The sequence below is a fragment of the Anser anser genome (genome assembly GCF_964211835.1).
Source record: "Anser anser genome assembly, chromosome: 4".
Classification (NCBI taxonomy): domain Eukaryota; kingdom Metazoa; phylum Chordata; class Aves; order Anseriformes; family Anatidae; genus Anser; species Anser anser.
In genome coordinates this window covers 36,207,043-36,223,699 of record NC_139724.1, presented here as the reverse complement: position 1 = coordinate 36,223,699, position 16,657 = coordinate 36,207,043, and the positions used below count along the sequence as shown (strand labels likewise).

At 40.9% G+C, this 16,657-nt stretch overlaps 1 protein-coding gene across 6 annotated transcripts in view; it reads left to right on the top strand.

Moving 5' to 3' along the window:
* Window positions 1-16,657, top strand: part of SMAD1 (SMAD family member 1) — a 103,642-nt gene that overhangs the window by 55,145 nt on the left and 31,840 nt on the right. For 2 of the 6 annotated variants that reach the window (XM_083834697.1, XM_083834696.1), the window contains exon 2: window positions 667-834. The exons of 3 other annotated variants lie outside the window; for them this stretch is intronic. The gene's annotated coding sequence lies outside the window, so the exon portion shown is untranslated. Of the gene's footprint in view, window positions 1-666; window positions 835-1,025; window positions 16,525-16,657 lie in introns of all 6 variants that reach the window. One more of the 6 variants, XM_083834695.1, reaches the window with a different exon arrangement.

The window sequence follows — 16,657 nt, the reverse complement described above, 5'->3', positions numbered from 1 at the left end:
AAATGATCTTTAAGAATAAGCTGTAATTGTTATTTTGGTGTATTTTAGGAAAAAAAACGGTGTTCGCTGCATGTAAAACAAGGTATCGGCTTTATTTGGGGAAGGAGAGGTATTGTTGGATCGAGGTGGGGAGGAGTGCAAGTAGATGTGTATTCCAGATACAAGCAAATGGAAAAGATCGCTGCCGTGAAACATGGCATTGTTTAATGGATGTCAGCGCTTAAAGATACCGCATCCCGAAACTAACGTGTTGAGAGAATAGCTCTGCTTCACACGTGTCATAACTCATACCTCACATCTCTTTTGCACAGAGGAGAGTAGTCAAAAAGAGAAAACTTTGATTCATTTTTTTTCCCCCAATAGTTCTGCGTGTTTTTAAGCAGCACTCGAGAATAAGACTAAAAGCTGCAGCTAACCCAGCCCACAGAGACTGCTTCTCTCCCCAGGCGTGTGTCTGTAGCACATTCTGCTGGTCCTCCTGTGGCCGTCTGCACCTTGTCCTGTCAAACAATAGGAGCAAATCATGTGAGGGAACTTGGGGTGTCAACATTGACTTTATTTTTTTCTTTTAATTGTCTGTAATTGCTCGGCTGAATTACAGGAGATTAGTTTGTTAGTTGCAACTGATTAATGTTCATTTTATTTTTCCACTGAATCGGAGAGCAGTGCTGTGAAGCTTATTAGCGGTTCTCGTTGGATTTCAGTGTGAGTTTGGAGCGCTCGCTTCTTCGCTGTGACTGGGAGATCATCAGTATGACGGTGAAAGCTCTCTAGCCCTTTTTGGAGTTCTTGCCCAGGTCAGAGGGACCAAATCCTTGCAGCTTACTTCAGACTGTAAGTAGGAGCTTGAGAGAAATTTCCCTTGAGTTGGGTGATCCAGAAGCCTTCCACAGCTAGTGGAGAGGATCAGTTCCAGGCATGATCAGGTTACCCTAAGGGTAGGGATTTGTCCTTGCTTCAGTTTTGGCCCCATCAACCGCTAGGTATGTAATCAAATACATTTTTTCCTTCTCTGTCCTGTTCAGCTTTCCTTTTTGTCTACCCTTGAAGATGCGATGATCCGGTACGTTTGAGAAAAGTGACTGAATAAGCAGATGGAGATGTTTCTGTTTCTGGATAAATATTAAGTATCAAATCAGATGTTTGAAAGCTGATGAGTTTAGTTTTGGTGTTCCTCTGTAGTCTGAACACAAAGTAAGGAGTTGAATGTACACAAGAGTAATACAAAGGTTCAGAAAAGTATTTACTGTGTTTTAGAGTACTGGCAATATATTTGGATTAAGTTGTGAGTTACATTGCTTGGTATAAAGATTTAAATTTCAAAAATGAAGGGGTTGTGACTTTTTTTTAAATTCAAGCATGAATGCGCTGTATATCACATATGGCCAGTGGTGTGCTCTGTGAAGTCCAAGCTGTGTGTGTAAAATAAAAGCTTATTTGAGTAGTCTTACCAAGCCTAATGGAGGCATCATCTCAGCTTTATAAATAATGTAAGTTGTGTATAATGTGGAGTCCCCAGAGACTGCAGAGAAAGCATCATTACCAGCCTTTTCAACCTGCTGGAGATCTTAAATTGATTTACAGCACTGAACTGGTGCAAAATGATACATCAGGATGACACGGGGTCAACCTGTAAAAGTCTATGATGTGAGCCCGTTAGTTCAGTCATCATAATTAAACCGTATTATGAGGGCAGCAAAGCAAGTGTCTGTGACACGTCCCATTGTGCTTCAGATATGGGTGGTTTAAGAATCAAATACAGAGAGCACCATGTTTATTATTGAAGTTATGCAAAGAGTAGCTGAAATTAAAGCTTGTGGTGCTGTGAAGAATAAATACTGAACCAATTTAGGCTGACTCTTCACCTCTTTCTTGTAGTCATTAGCAGCTGAAATAGATGAAGGCATGTGCAGCGTGGAGGTGTGTGTGTGGAGAAGTGATCGTGAGTGAACGTCTCTGAATTTTATATATTCTTTCTCTAGTCTCAAAACCAACTAGACTTTACCTGCAGACTGCAGACAGATAGCAAATAGACAAACAGGCAAAAAAGCTAACTTTTTTTTCTTGTATTTTTGTCGTACTAGATGCTTTAACTGCCTGTGGAAACATTCTTGCAGATCCGAGTTCTTTTATAAGACATAGTAGCTTAGTCATAACTTGAACTATATGACCAAACTTATTTTAGAACAGAGACTGTAATTTTGAGTATGGGTTGGCATAGATCACTCTACTTTTCTTAGTGGAGGCAACTGCAAGCTTCAGATTCATGTTTCTGCTCTAAATAGCTTAAAGTAGTGTGCCACAGACAGTAAAATGTTTAATGTATTACATATTACACATCTTATGTCTTGCCACTTCTGCTGATAAAATCACTATGAAGTGTTTTGGGGAAAATCCTGCTAAAGCTCCTTTTCTTTTTTCCAGGAGTCAGTGTGGTAGTTGGAGATTTGAGGGTTTTGGATGTGTTAGTAATTAAACCAACTTTTCATACCTGAGTTGGTGTGAACTCTGCTCTACATCTCTTGAGCTTCTCCCCTCCAAGAAAGAAACATATCTTATTTTTACTTGCTGATTTTTACTCGGGGGTAACTAGAAAGCTAATTTTGAGAGAAGCAAAGAAAAGTCACTAGTGGCGAAATAGCTGTTAGCGTTCATCTTCAGTTACATCGCAACAAGATGTGCTTTAGCTGAGATGCTTTCTGAGCAGTCAGTAAAAGAACTGAAACTCGCATTTGGGTGTAGTGTCTTCTAACATGTGAGGATGGAGCTCTCTTCTGCTGTGTCAGTGCAGGTGAATTAATGGAGTGACCTGACTGAAAACAAGGCCATACAAATCTGTGAAAAAGAAAATTGGATTTCATGAAATGCTTTATGGTTAATGAAGTGGTTCTACTGATGATTTATTTTTTCGATCTTTTTTTTTTTTAATTTGTGGCTTAGGTTTTGATGACAGGCTCAGTTGTGCTTGCAGAGCAGGGAAAAGTCTACTCTCTCCTCAAAAAAAGTTGTTTCCCTCTGGTATCTACAGGCTATTATTGTTCCACAGGCCTTACATTTATTCAAAAAAACAGAATGTGTACAAGTCTTAATAAAGAAGATACACAGTTCCTAGAAATTTACCTTTGAAGTTTCTTTAACAGAAAAGTTGCATTTAAACAATAAGCACCAATTTGGCAAGCGTAGCCTGAAATGCTTGCGATTTAAAGGCTCGTCTACACAGGCATCTTATGCTGCTCCATCCATTTTGCACCAGCTGCAATGGTGTAACTTCAGAACAGCATAGAGGATTTTCATGTTAGTGTTTTTTGCTTGGGATGGGAATTAAGTTATTTTAAAGTGGTACTTTCTTAAAAATTGATAGAGCTGCATCCACACAGACTGCTATATAACAACTATTTCCATGAGAATGTGGCTGTTCTTCAAGATTGCAAACAACAAGGGAAAATGTTAGATTAGGCCTTTTGTGAAGGCCTTTGCAGTGGGTGGGTTCAGGGGTGATGAGAAGGACACTCTGAGCTGTTAATGGCTGCCACAAAGATCTCTATCCTCCTCCGAGAACAAACGTTAATTTGCATTAGAGAAGCTTTTTTGTTTTGTGTGTATTTGAATGGGGGTGTCTTTGTTTTTTAACGGGATAGAGAAGTCAAACATTTCATAAAACAAACAGGTTAATTTCAAGGAATGCGAAATATTTTCCAGAATGAAGCCAGGTTGTGCAGGATCTGTTCCCACTTCAGCTTTTTGCCTGCATGTGTTGGCTTTGGAAGTGCCTCCTTGCTGAATAGGAGCAAAGCTGGAGCACGCTACTTCAAATTAGATAGGGTGAGGTAAAGTGTTCGGCACACATAACACTGAGCTCTACCCAGTTGTGTAGACAGGTCAATTTTTATTATTATTTTTCCTTCTGTGGAAGGAGGGACTTGCCAATGCGGAGAACTTCACCAGTACAGCAATTCTGGACACCTGCACAACGTGGTCATGCTGATATAACCCTGTAGTTGGTCTGGGCCAATGTCACTTTTATTTTGATATAGGCTACCCACATGGGAATGCGATGTTAAAATAGATGTCGCCCATCTTTCTCTTTTTGTCTTCCCCTACCCTTTTGCCTAGCATGCAGAGGAAAGGTCTGGAGTACGAGGAGGAAGACAAATTATTTTTAAACATGCCTTTATATAAGTTATTATATTTAGGCACTGTTCAAAGCAGTGTCATCCAAAGGCAACTATTATGTTGACTTGGCATGTAGGCAAATCATTAATGTGGTTCACCAGTGATTTTTTTGAAACATTATTTCATATTTCTGTGCTTATAAAGGGAACTTTTCCCAACATGGCAACAGATAAGACTGTCTAAATAGTGCTTAATGGTATTCAGAAGTATGTAACTTGGAAGTTTTTGTCATTAGAAGCATTAAAATGCCAATCCACATCAAAGTGAAATGTGACTATCAATCCAGTATTGGATAACTTGGAAATCAGATATCCATGATTTTATTTTTTTACAGTGTTAGAGACAGACAGTGTTAGTGCTATAGACAGAACCTTGAGTGTCTTTGTTCTCCTCGCTTCTGTGTCCAGAAGCTTCTGTACCCACGGGTGTAAGAGGCATGTGTGCCTAACAGCTTCAGCTGGTGGACCTTATTTCAGTGTGAAGAGATCTTGTTAGAGGGGAAACTGAAAATGTATCATTTTAATATGTATTTTGTGCAAGAGTTGAAGTTGGATTTCAGGATTTACCACGTTACAGAGTTTCTTCTGCAGCAGTTACAAGACTGTTTAAAAACTTGTCCAGGTAGGCAACAAGAAAAAAAACACACATATATGCACACAGAGCTAACACTTGACACTTATGCAGCAGCTCAAAAAGGGTTTTATGAATTTAAAGAAACCTTTATGTTCAGATTCCTTAGGTCGTGCAGTGACCATAGTTGATAATACTTTTGCTTGCTTTTCTTCCTCTGTTTGTTCATATTGGGAATTAGCATTTTATTGTTTTATGTTTTCATGAAGCACTAATTTACTGGGGAAATTTTTCTGATAAATCACTTCTGACTTCTGGTTTCAAGTGTTTTAAGGGATTGCCAATAATAGCAGCATTCTGTCTGGTGTAACGTGCTGAAACCAGGACACGACTCTTAAAGACTCCTTATTCTTACTGTGGCATATATATGGGATTATTCACACTTGATAGGTGTGCTCTATTTGCATGTGCACATATCAGTGCCTAAAATAAAATGCACTGCTGTTGGAAGTTAAATGATTTGGACCAGATAAAGGTAGAGTAAACCAATATAAAGTTGAGTAGAGTCTGCTAATTTACTAAGGTGTGTGCATATAATAACTATTTGAATATAAATACTTAAAAGCTGCTTAAACACTTAAAAGCATAAAATTATTGGAATTTTGGTTGAAGATGAAGTAAATATCTGGGGAATCAAGTTGCAACAAACTGTGGCTTTCACTGAAATGTGTTTCTGAGGGTGATAGAAGGAGGAAACATCTGCTGCTTGGTCAGATACTGTTAATGCATTGCATATTTGACTATACTAGCAATGTATTTCACCTTTGTATCTGTTAGGTTTCCTTTGAATATTAATATGGAAAGAATTAATGCAATGCACTTGCTGGCTTGCGTTTATTTTAGTAGTAGGGAGTTTCATTCAGCTGACATGTTGAGGAACAAAATAGGTGGCTTTTAACTAGTTATATTTCCTGAGGCAGTGGAAAGAGGACTCTCAAAACTTTTCTCCAAGACACATATGGAAGGGGAAGGGTTAGTGTGGAAGCGAAAGCAAGTCCATCTGGAACTGACATCTCCTGCTGTTTCACTTGATAACTTCTTTAAGGTTACAAACATAGTTTAATTTTTTGTGGTGTCCCTGTAAATTACACAGTGGATAGCAAGAGTGTGAGAAGGTTGTTTTTTCTTAAAGTCTTTGTTCTTTTCTTTCTAGCCCTCCCAAGACATTGCAAAACAAACTCTTTTGAGTGTTCCTGTGGGACGAAATGTTGGCAGAACACCTCTGCTTGCTCTTGGCCGGTTGTCTTTTTTTTCAAGGGTTTCTGAGCTGTGTTGTATGAAACAAGAAAGCTACTTCAAAGTCAGGATGCTAGCCCCAGTTTAAGAGTATAGGTTCTGCTCACAGGTTTGGAAAGGTTACTGAAATATGATCATTAATAAAACAGTTCTGTTTCTTGAAGGGTCTTTCTCTTGATATCTAAGTACTCTGTTGTGTAATTTGACGTATTTTTACCACTGTTGTGGTTTCCTTTGGGGAAAGCAGCTTTGGTTAGGATTTAAACTTAGCTATGAGTTATCTCACTTCTCTTCTTCTGTTGCCCTTACTCCACGTATTAAAATAAGACAGCCCATCTTAGCTCTGCAGGTAGCTTGGGAGGTGAACACATAAACATGACAAGGGTTGGGCATGGTTGCTGAAGATATCAGGTGCTATAGCAATGGGTATGGTTTGGGACCCTCTGCAGGTCAGTACATTTCAGTAGTGCACAGACAGTGAAAGAAGTGGTGGAAGAGTGGCTTCTAACCAGAGCTGTGTTAAACAAGGGCGACAGGACGAATGACTGGCATTTTAATGGAACAGAGCCATATGTGAAGCAAACTTCAAGGGTACAAGGAGCAAAGTAAGGATGAGTGAGGCAACTCACAAGACTTCTAGATGCTTTGAAAATATTTCAAATGTCTAAAATTTGGGGGGGGATATTGTTGTTAATATTTTTCTGTGCTTTGCATTCTAGTGTATCTGGTTTGTATTTGAAATTCTTAAAAGAAGTACAGTGAGGTCACAGGGCATTTTAAATAGAACTTGAAGTGGTCAAAATCAGGGAAGCAAGTGATCTGATTGTGATTTTGATCATAATTCATGAAAGCCCGTCCTTCGTGGAATTCTGACCAAATCTGCTATCCTCTGTTGAAATGTATGACTTTTGATTAACAGTACTGAATCCACTGAGTTTGTCTTCCTGGTGAATGCCATATTACTTTAAAAGCCAGGTCTCTTGTGACTCTGAATGTGCAAAGCAAATGATGCTCTGTCCCTACCCCTACCTAATAGGCACTTGATGTGGTTTTTGTATTTGCACTGAAGCAAGAAGGCTTCTGTCTAATTTTCCCGAACTAATTGTTTTTTGTTTTTATGCACGTAGACCAAAGTATTGTTGTTTTCAAATGATTATTAGGTGGGTTTGTTTTGAAAACTTATTTATTCCAGTTGTCTTACAACGTTATTTTTTTTTGTAAGAACAGCCATGAAAGAGGTTTTGAAATGTCTTGCCTAGACCTTCTTCTAGACTTGATAGCACATACATGATGACTTCAGGGATTGCTAAGTGCATGAAGTGATTACATTAGTTTAATTTCACATGTGTAGTCCTTCAGGAATCTCAGACATCTAAGATGGGTGCTTTCCTGCACAGAGAGGGAAGAGGGAGGTGGAATAAAATCAAGTGGCATCATTGCGGTCCCTCCATCAGTCTCCAAAGTTCAGGACCAGAGTTTGGTCTCCCTTCACACAGTCTCTTGGTCATTGCTCTTGCCGTCAGACGCTTTTGTTTTTTCATCACTGAGACGACTAGGAGATGGATAAACTGGGAGTTGGTTGTGTCTTTGTCTCTGTTTTGTTCATTACCTGGTGAATGCAGTGAAGAACTATACTGTTTCAAAAAGGTGTGAATTTTGATCTTGCTGGCTATCTAGGGAAACCTGCCTATATATATAGGTTGCCATCTCAGCTATTACAGTTTCCTGTTCTGTTTTTGCCCACTGCTGGCTTTGCAGTCTGGCATATTTAATAATAGGCCTTTTATTTTAGCCATGCAAGTGTCAGTGTTAAGTGCATCCACTTGGGTGTAGAAGCCAAAGGAAAACTTTGTCCATATTAACTTAAAAACTTGAGATAACTTAATTATAGCTTCTGTAACATGTGGTATTAGATTTCATCTGGGAAACATTCTATAAATACTCTCAGCTAAAAACGCTGTAGCGCGGGGTTTTTTTGGACAGATGGGTATGAAATCACTTTTCTTTTTTCTTAAGCTTGCTTGAAGTGCTTGCTAGAGCCTTTGGTTGTTCAGAACCAGCTGGGGCAGAGCTTTTTGCTCTGGGAATGAGACAGGGTTGTGCAAATGAGCTGTATGCTGCAGAGACTGAAGTACTTGTGTTGGAGCTAACACTAAATCTTTGTCCCAGATATTGTTTAAAATTAGGGAGGTGGCAGTTCCCTGAGAAGGAAAGGACTCTTAACAGCTCAGGTCCTCTCAGACCAGGCCACAGATTTCTTTGCTGGGGGACTTTGGTGCTCATCCTGCTCTGAGCTGATTGCACTGCTCTGCAGAAGACTTTCTGTGGTTGTTCCAGGTTAGGAAGGTGAATGGGCTGACAGACTGTAAGCAGAGCATGGAATTATGTTGGACTACCAAAGCTGGAGTAAGGAAATGAAGGGAGACTTTTTTTCGTTTTGGGTGGGAACAAGCTGTCTGAGCTGCTCATCTGCTTGTGGACCTGTGACCTTGCTGGCCAAAGGCAGCTGTTGGAGGTAGCCAGTTGTAAACGAGTACTGTAGTACTCCCAGATGAAGATTTCCTTAAAATGCTTGCCAAGGAAAGGTCTAATTTACATTTTTTTTTCCCAGATACTTATGTTGGTGATTAGCATGGTGAGGTTAGGCTGCCAACAGTTACGTCAGTCACAAAGCCCCAGTGTAGTTATATAGGCAGCAAAATGACAGTGATTAATGATGTAGCTTATTTTATGGGGGGTGAGGGAGGATGGATGGGGAGGAACACTTAAACAAGGTTTTCTGGTCAAGTGCTGTTTTGCTGCTATAAACTGCAAGCTATATTGGAAGTGTTTTTCTAGTTTAATGTAACTGCATGAGCAGAACATCCTGTATAAGATAGGACAAATGTTCTTTTTCTCACGGGGAAAAGGATGTCCTCCAAGTTTAACTTCATGGTAGTAGAAACTTTTTTCCCCCTCTTTACAGTATGAAATAATGTGAAACAACCGGCAGAGCATGTACTGTTAATGTCTTTTTTTTTTTTCTTTCTTCCAGAAAATATCACCTAACATAACTGGCATAAATACTCCAAGGGCTATTTACTAAGGTTTCCTGGCTAACTATTCCCTTTGCCCTTGCCCACACTAGTTTATTAGCTATAACTCGTGACCACATGCAGTGTATCTCCTGGAGTCTGTGAAGTGGGAGCAGGCAAGTAGGTAAAGGTGGATGTCAGAGTCCTCCTGGTGATACCTCCACCTAAGCATTTTCTTTTATTGAAGGAATTACTGAAAGCGTAGGACTGTAAATGTGTGTCCTCATCTGCCTGATGTGAAGACATGCCTGTGTGCCATCATGCGTGCCTCAGAGCCAGCTGGAGAGCTTCCTGTGCTTATTTTGGCTGAAAAGAGTTGATGAATGCTTGTGTGTACCACTCTGATCCTAGACTAGAGAGTGGTCGTTTTGGGAGAGGCGGAAAGTGGGCAGGTTAGATGGAAGTGGGAGGTTTAAATAACTTAGACTTTGTGTGCATTGCTGCAGTTTGGAGGAGATACTGAGGGAAACTTCCAGGACGTTCATCAGAGTGCACATCTGCTTAGTAGATATCAATCAGTCTGACATGCCTCATGAAGAAGATTCCAGTGAAGTTATTGCTGATCACACTGGTCTGACTGCTGCTTGTCCCCACATCTCCATCCCAGGACCAGGTATTGGCGATAGATATGGTACTGGCTTTTAGCACGAGTAGCATTGTAACTGAGGCCAGCGTCCGTGCTACTTTGGGAAATAGGCCTAGTGCCCATGCAGTGCTCATCCTGCTTGCAAGGAGAGGAGATGACACTGAGCTGACTCAACCACACTGTGTGAATAATATGCCTTCCTGGCTGTGGTGGTCCTTCCAGAAATTCAGCAAGTGACCCCCTGCTTCTCTCTCCACTTTACTCCTGTGTGTGCACAGGAGGGAGGAATTTCAGCACCTACACTGCAGGAGCTGAGACTGGGGAGTGCTGGTGGCAAGCTGCTTTCACTGAACTTCAATAAACACAGTTCTTCATTTCTGACTGTAGGCAGGTTTCCATCACACCTTTGCCTAGCTTCTTGCCTCTCCCTACTTGGGACACAGGAGTCCTCAGCCTTACAGGCCAGCCAGAAGCCTGGGTTGTTTGAGTCTAAAGTTTTGTTATCAAGAGAACCTGGAGTCCTGGTTTCAGCCACAGAATTAAAGGCATCTAGATTCTCAGCTTAGAGACAAGGAATGTGAAATTATTTTGTGCTCTTTTTGCTCACTGGCATTTAGCCTAGAAATAAGTAGTCTTGGAGAGCTGCAAGTCCTGCAAATTCATCCTGGTGTTTCTTTGCAACTTATTTGGGGGTTGGAGTTCTCCTGTCCTCTGTACTGGGACAGCCACAACTGTTTATTCAGTAGCAGGCAGCAATGGAAAGCTTGGGAAGCATTGTGCCAGGTTTTTAGCTAGTTTGCTGCTGACCACAGAGGGCATGTGTTGGTCAGGAAATGCTGTGTTTTGGTGTCTGAGCTGTAAGGGTGCAGTGCTTCAGTTCTGCAAAGCCCCAAGTGTGTAACTTTAAGCTTGTCTTAGAAAATGGTGGTGGAATGAGTAAGTTCCCTGAATTCTGTATGCAGAACTGTATAGGCTCTGTTAATTAAAAAAAAAAACAAACCACCTCTCAGATAAGAAAAGGATATTGAGTGGTTCTTTATATGTGGCTTGATTCCTCTTCCAAAGTCATAAAAAGCTTGCAGATAACCAGGGGCCCAGATAGACAGATAACAACCGTTTTCGCTTGTTGTAAAACTTCCGTATTCCCAGTAAGCAGTGTAGGAGGCTATCTCCCACTTCCTTTCGAGTTGTGCAGTTGGCGAGTGCTGTATGAACCATCAGTTCCTATCTGTGGGCTGAAGCCTTTGTTCAAAATCCTCCAAAGCCTTGATCTCAGGAATAGGAGAAAACAGTTTGACGTGAGATTCTGCAGATGTTCTGACTCGGGGCTGTGACGTGGTTTTGCTTCATTCTGCAGCCTTTTGGACCTCTTTGAATCTTCAAACACGGGTGCGCCCTCATTTTGTCCTTTTAGAAGGGGGAAGATGTGTCTGAGAGTAAAGGATCCGTGCATCTCGTTCCCTGCCGGCAGTAGTTGGAGGCCCTGTGGTTGGCTGAGATCGATGCAGTAGCGCTGGCACGTGCTCCAGTCTTGGTCGTGGTGCCTTGCCCTCCAGATCCTTGCTGAAAACTGTCTTTCTTCATCTATTTACCTCTGCACTACCTTTGCAAGTTTTGTTCTCCATTTGTAAGTGGGAGAACCGGAGGCTTTAAGCAAGGAAGCGGCTTGCCCAAAGGAAATAGGATTTGTCTTCTGAGCACCAGCCCAGCACTGTGTGTGACAGTGCTCATCCCGCTGGTGAGGTTTTACAGGCTTAGGGATGCCAGGAAGAAAACATCACTGATAACAAATTAACAGTCAGTTGTCTTCTTGGCATAAAAATGCTCTTAAGCATGGAGCCTTTAGATTTCATCATTGGCCTACCTGTCACCAGTGAGGTTGTTGACCCAGTTGGCAACCATGGTGGTGCATGATCCGCTCTGTGCCAGGTGTGCCTGCTACTTTGGTTTAGAGTAACAGACCACATAAATGCCATGATAGTTGTGTGTCAGTGACTTTATTCTTCCACCAGTATAGTTTTTAATGTTGGTGGGAGCATAGCCCATGTTGAGGTGTTAGTGGTGTGTAGTTGAAGGCAGTTCAAGGTTTTGGCGTGGACAAGCTCAAACGTATAACTCATGTGCTGGTAAAGGCCTCCCTCAGTCTCGATCTGTGGTGTGTTTTAAATGGGCATCGAAAACTTCCTGACCTGATCTCAGGTGAATCTCTAAATGCGTATTTACCTGCAGATCTTAACAATTCTCGTTTCCTTCTGTAATAGCTAAAGAGACATTTCTAAACGCTGTGATCTTGGCCTCTTCCATTTGCCAAGGGCCTGGCAGATTCGGGAGGCTTGGCAGATACGGAGCAAGTGCCAGGGAGTGTTTGCGGCCCGGTGTTGGGCTGCTGCTCACCGCCTCTTCTGGGGACCAGGGATGGGAGGAATTGGTGTTGTTGAAGGTCCGGTCCCAGTTTTCAGAGGGCTGCTAACGGCAAGCAGTAATTAAACAGTGCTTCACTGGAGGGTGGAAATCTGGCAGATCTGCTTGTTTGTTTCTGGGCTGTGTAAACTTGGCTTGTGAAGCTGTATCATCATTAAACACTTTCTCTGTCCAGAATGACAGTCGTGAATTGCAAGACGGTTTGTGAAACTGGACATGGACCTTTCACTCTGCATCTTGTTGTTTCAAAGAGATGCTGAAGATAGTGCTTTGAAGGCCATCTAAAGGCAAAAAATACTTCCATCAATTTTGCAAATCAGGCAAGAAGGAGGAAAACTAGAGGAATCCTTTTTTTAAAAGTAAAGTGTGCATCTAAAGAAGTGTGTACTTCATACATCGTGAAGAAGTCTTCAGTAGTGGCAATCCAGAGAGGCCATTCTTATTTCAAGTGTATAAATGGTGGGTGGGGGATTAATCTGTGAAAAGAATTACTTATTTTCATGACCTTTTTTTTTCTTGGTTTAATTTTCATCAGCCTATTCTTTACTGAGGCTTGACCTAATAACACTTTCATTAATGAATAAGTAACTTTTCCTTCTCAGTTTTTGTTGCCTCTTTCATTGGTGAAACATTCTGCTTTAAAGCTGAGGATTTGGAGCTGTAATTTAACATCTTTACTTAATCTCTGATGAATGAGGTCTGGGTCACAGTCTTTAGAAGTGGTTTAATGCAGCTGATGTAACTGTATCAGTGCATGCTCTTGGTAAAATGAATCATTTGTTGGAGCACTGGCTTGTATAAGCTGAGCATAACTGGATTGCATTTGGTGTGGTTCCCTCCTTAAAAATACTCCGTTGTAGAGCTACTCTAGATGAGGCGACAGCCTGTCGTGACTCCATGCAGTCTGTGCCATCCTGTAAAGACAAAACATCTTGCGTTTTATGGGCTTTACTCAAAAATTCTGAAAACTGGGTGCTGATGGGCATTTTTCAAAGATTTTTGCTTTATGTTGCAAATGTATGTTTTAACTACTCTTCAAAAACACACAAAGCCACCCTGAAAGTGACATGTCAGTAAATTTTCCCCATCTCACCTGTGAAGGAAGTTCCTCCTGCCCTACCCTGATGAATTGGAGGGAAGTGCTTTTTTCAGCTGATAAAAAGAAATAAAATTCCATGCCCTTCCCAAAGGAGGAATTCAACAATTGGACAAGTGGCGTGGGACCATGTGTAGGTTTGTAAAAGGATATAGTTTGTAAAGATGTTTCCTTTGATGCCTGTGATGAATATGGATGTGTTTCCGTTGGAGAGGGTTTTGATTAAATTATGCAATTAGAGCTGACCAGACAGATCTAAATATAGGAAGAGGTTTCAGTTATCCTGCCTTTGTGTGTAGTAACACACCCACACAGATGTGTGTTTGTTATTGTTGTAAACAACACCTGTTTTCTGAAGACAGTTCAAAAAGTCAGGAAAGGGAATGCTCTTTGTGGAAAAAGGGAGTTGTACTAAAGTTTTATGATGAAAGGGAAGGGAAGCTATTTTCCACGGCTTTCTGACTCTTTAGTGAAGGACTTCTAACGTAGATGGCTGGGCTGGTAATGGCATCTTTATGGATACACCATGTTCACAGAGCTGTAGGCAGTGGTCCAAACGGGGCTACAGGCTGTTTGGCATTTTCGAGACATTGCTTGTGACATCTTCTGATGCTGACTTGAGTTCCTCACCTTCTCCTGTCCTCTTGCACACTTAAGGTGGCTAGGGGGGATGATGTGGTATGTACAAGCAATGTGGATAAATTTGCCCATAGATGCACAATAAGATACTCACTGTGATGATGAATACTTACTGCGACTAGTAATTCATTTTATCTTATCACAATTATTTGTTTCAATATTTTTTTCTTTTGAATATTGGGCTTCACTTGAAGATTTCTTTAAGTGGCCTTTTGCTTGGAAAGAGTATAGAAAATGAAGTCGTCTCCCCCTTTACAGCATTAAAAAAAAAAAAAAACACAAAACAACCTCATGAACACCATTCTGTCACGGTTTGTGGTTCACAGCATTGTATTCATCTTACGAGTTATTTGAATGAAGCTCATAGCTTTGTAATCCTGTATGTGCCAGAACTTTAACTGAATAATCAAATCACAGTTCCTTCCTGACTTAAGTTAAAATATTAACTTGCGGTTTTAGAGATAATCTATGATAACACATCTGAGTCAGTCCAGCTGCTTGCCGACACCAGAAGGGGTTTCTCCACACCTGGGTGTATAGTTTGGTGCATCCCACTTGTACGAGCCCTCCTGTGCACTGGGCTTATCCGGCTTCCACTCCAAGTTATTTGGCAAACTTGGTGTTAGTTTTTTTTTAATCTGTAGTCTTGGCAAGATGAAGCAGTGCAAAGAGAAGACCAGCTGATGTTAAAGGAAGAGACAGATGGCAGTTTGTGGCTTCATGGAGTCTCTGAACACAGGAGTAAGTAAAATTCAACAGTGCAAACTAGGAGTTTGCCATTGTTTTTTTAAAACTTGGTTAAAGCTCCATGGCTTGAGGATTTGATGATTGTTTAAGAGGCTGTACATGTTAGCGTTTCTTGTAAACAGGGAGAAGTTGTGCTCTAATTAGGGTGTAGATAAGCTTCTTGCAAGACGTGTTGTTCCAATTTGTTTTCCAGAGTACAATTTTTAAATGTCAGAACAGTTACAGAGAACAGTATCTGGCATTGAGAAAAGCTGCTCTTAATGAAAAAGGGGGGAGCAAATTTAATCGATGATGCATCTGTTAAAATTGGGAACATGTATTTGCTGTGTCACTTCTCACAATTACGTGTTTATTTACAAAGTCTCTTAAGCCATTTTAGTTGGTTTATAACACAGTATTCAGTTTCTAATGCATACAGAAATGGAGCATTTTCTCTGGAGAAGCAGTAGTGAAGTTACCTTAAGTCTTTCAAATGTAGGAACCAGAAGCTGAGTTGGTAGGAGAATGCAGGAAAGTGTACCTTTTGGTTGGTGGTAGAAACCAGCCAGAGGCTGCGTATGTGGTTTGAACCGTGGTGATCATTGGCAAGGAGCTGGCAGATGCTGATGGTATCAGGTTTATTTCATCATGCTCTGGAGTAACTGAGCACTGGGGGGTTTGTCATTTGGGTTGCTGTCATGTGCCCCCCTCCACCCCAGTACATAAAGCATCTCTTGGGCTCGCTTCCTCATTTTGAGTGAGCGGTGGATCTGCTCTTTGGTGCTTGGGTGACGTTCAGAACTCCATCAGTCTGACTTGGCTTGTTGAATGAGGGAGAAGTTGTGCAAGTCCTTCTAAAGGCAAACACTATTGATAGCCATATGCTCTGTTGAGAACTGCTAGATGCTTCTTGCAAGAAGCTGGCACTTCACAAACCCCCTTACAAGCTGCTGTACTAAGTGGTGCAGGTAGGTGTCTACAGGGATTTTCTCTGGGCCAAAAAATGGCATAATGGAGACTTTCTTGAAAGGATAATCAGTCCCTCATTCAGATATAGTGAGCAGTTAGTTGTCCTAGTCCTCTTTATAGGCATGGTGCTTCGGTCTCAGGAACCAAGACAGAGGCTGCCTTACGGGACAGGCTCAAAGTATCTTGCTGGCCCTTGCTGGATGTCTAATACAGTGCCAGGAAAACAGCCTGTGCAGTATGTTGAAGTATTTTCAACACCAGTATTGAAGTGCTTCTTACTCAAATGCTTGATACATGTAGGTATGTATCACATACTGACACCTGTATCAGTACAATGCAGAGCAGAAATTAACGTGTGATTGCGTTTTTAAATTTTTTGTTTTTCATGCCAAGAATACATCCAAAAGAGTTAACTTTCTTTCTTGGTTCTCATTATCCTTTTCAGAAATGCAAGGAAAGCCAAGTTAGGTTCTGTGTGAACTCTCTAATGAGTTTTACAGCAGTTTGAAATGAAACTTGCTTTCTTTTTGCATGTGTATTGTAATGCTCTTGAAGCTTTTACCAGGTTTCCGTGCATTTTTTCAAGATGAACCAGATCTGATCTTCTGCCATAAGAAAGTGCAAAGAAAGAAGTCTTTGATTAAAAACAGAGTAATTCAGCAGAAGACTTCAGACTTCTTGTTTTACAAGTCACATTGCATGAAGAAGGAAATCAAAACTTTTTGCTGCTTTCTCCAAGGATAAGGAGCCAGAGGAAGCTGGTGCACAAATGGTGTAACACATTCTAGCATTACAGATGTTTGGACTGCATACTTTTTAGTAATACGTGGAAATAGCTTTTGCTGGGAGTAAAGTGACAGCTCTCTGGCTTCTATGCCAAAATTTGATATTTTTTCTTCTGGACCTTTTATTTTTAAAAAAAAAGTTGTACTGAGAAGAAACATGAATTGCTGAAAAGTTATCTTTCAGAGAAGGTAAATGACTAAATATTTTTTAAGAAGCAAATTAAAATTTGCTTGTTATTTCTTTATGTTGTCAATACCTAATGGACCCTTAGAGGAGGCATGCTGAATAAAATAAGATAAATTGAATTTTAAGAATGTAGTC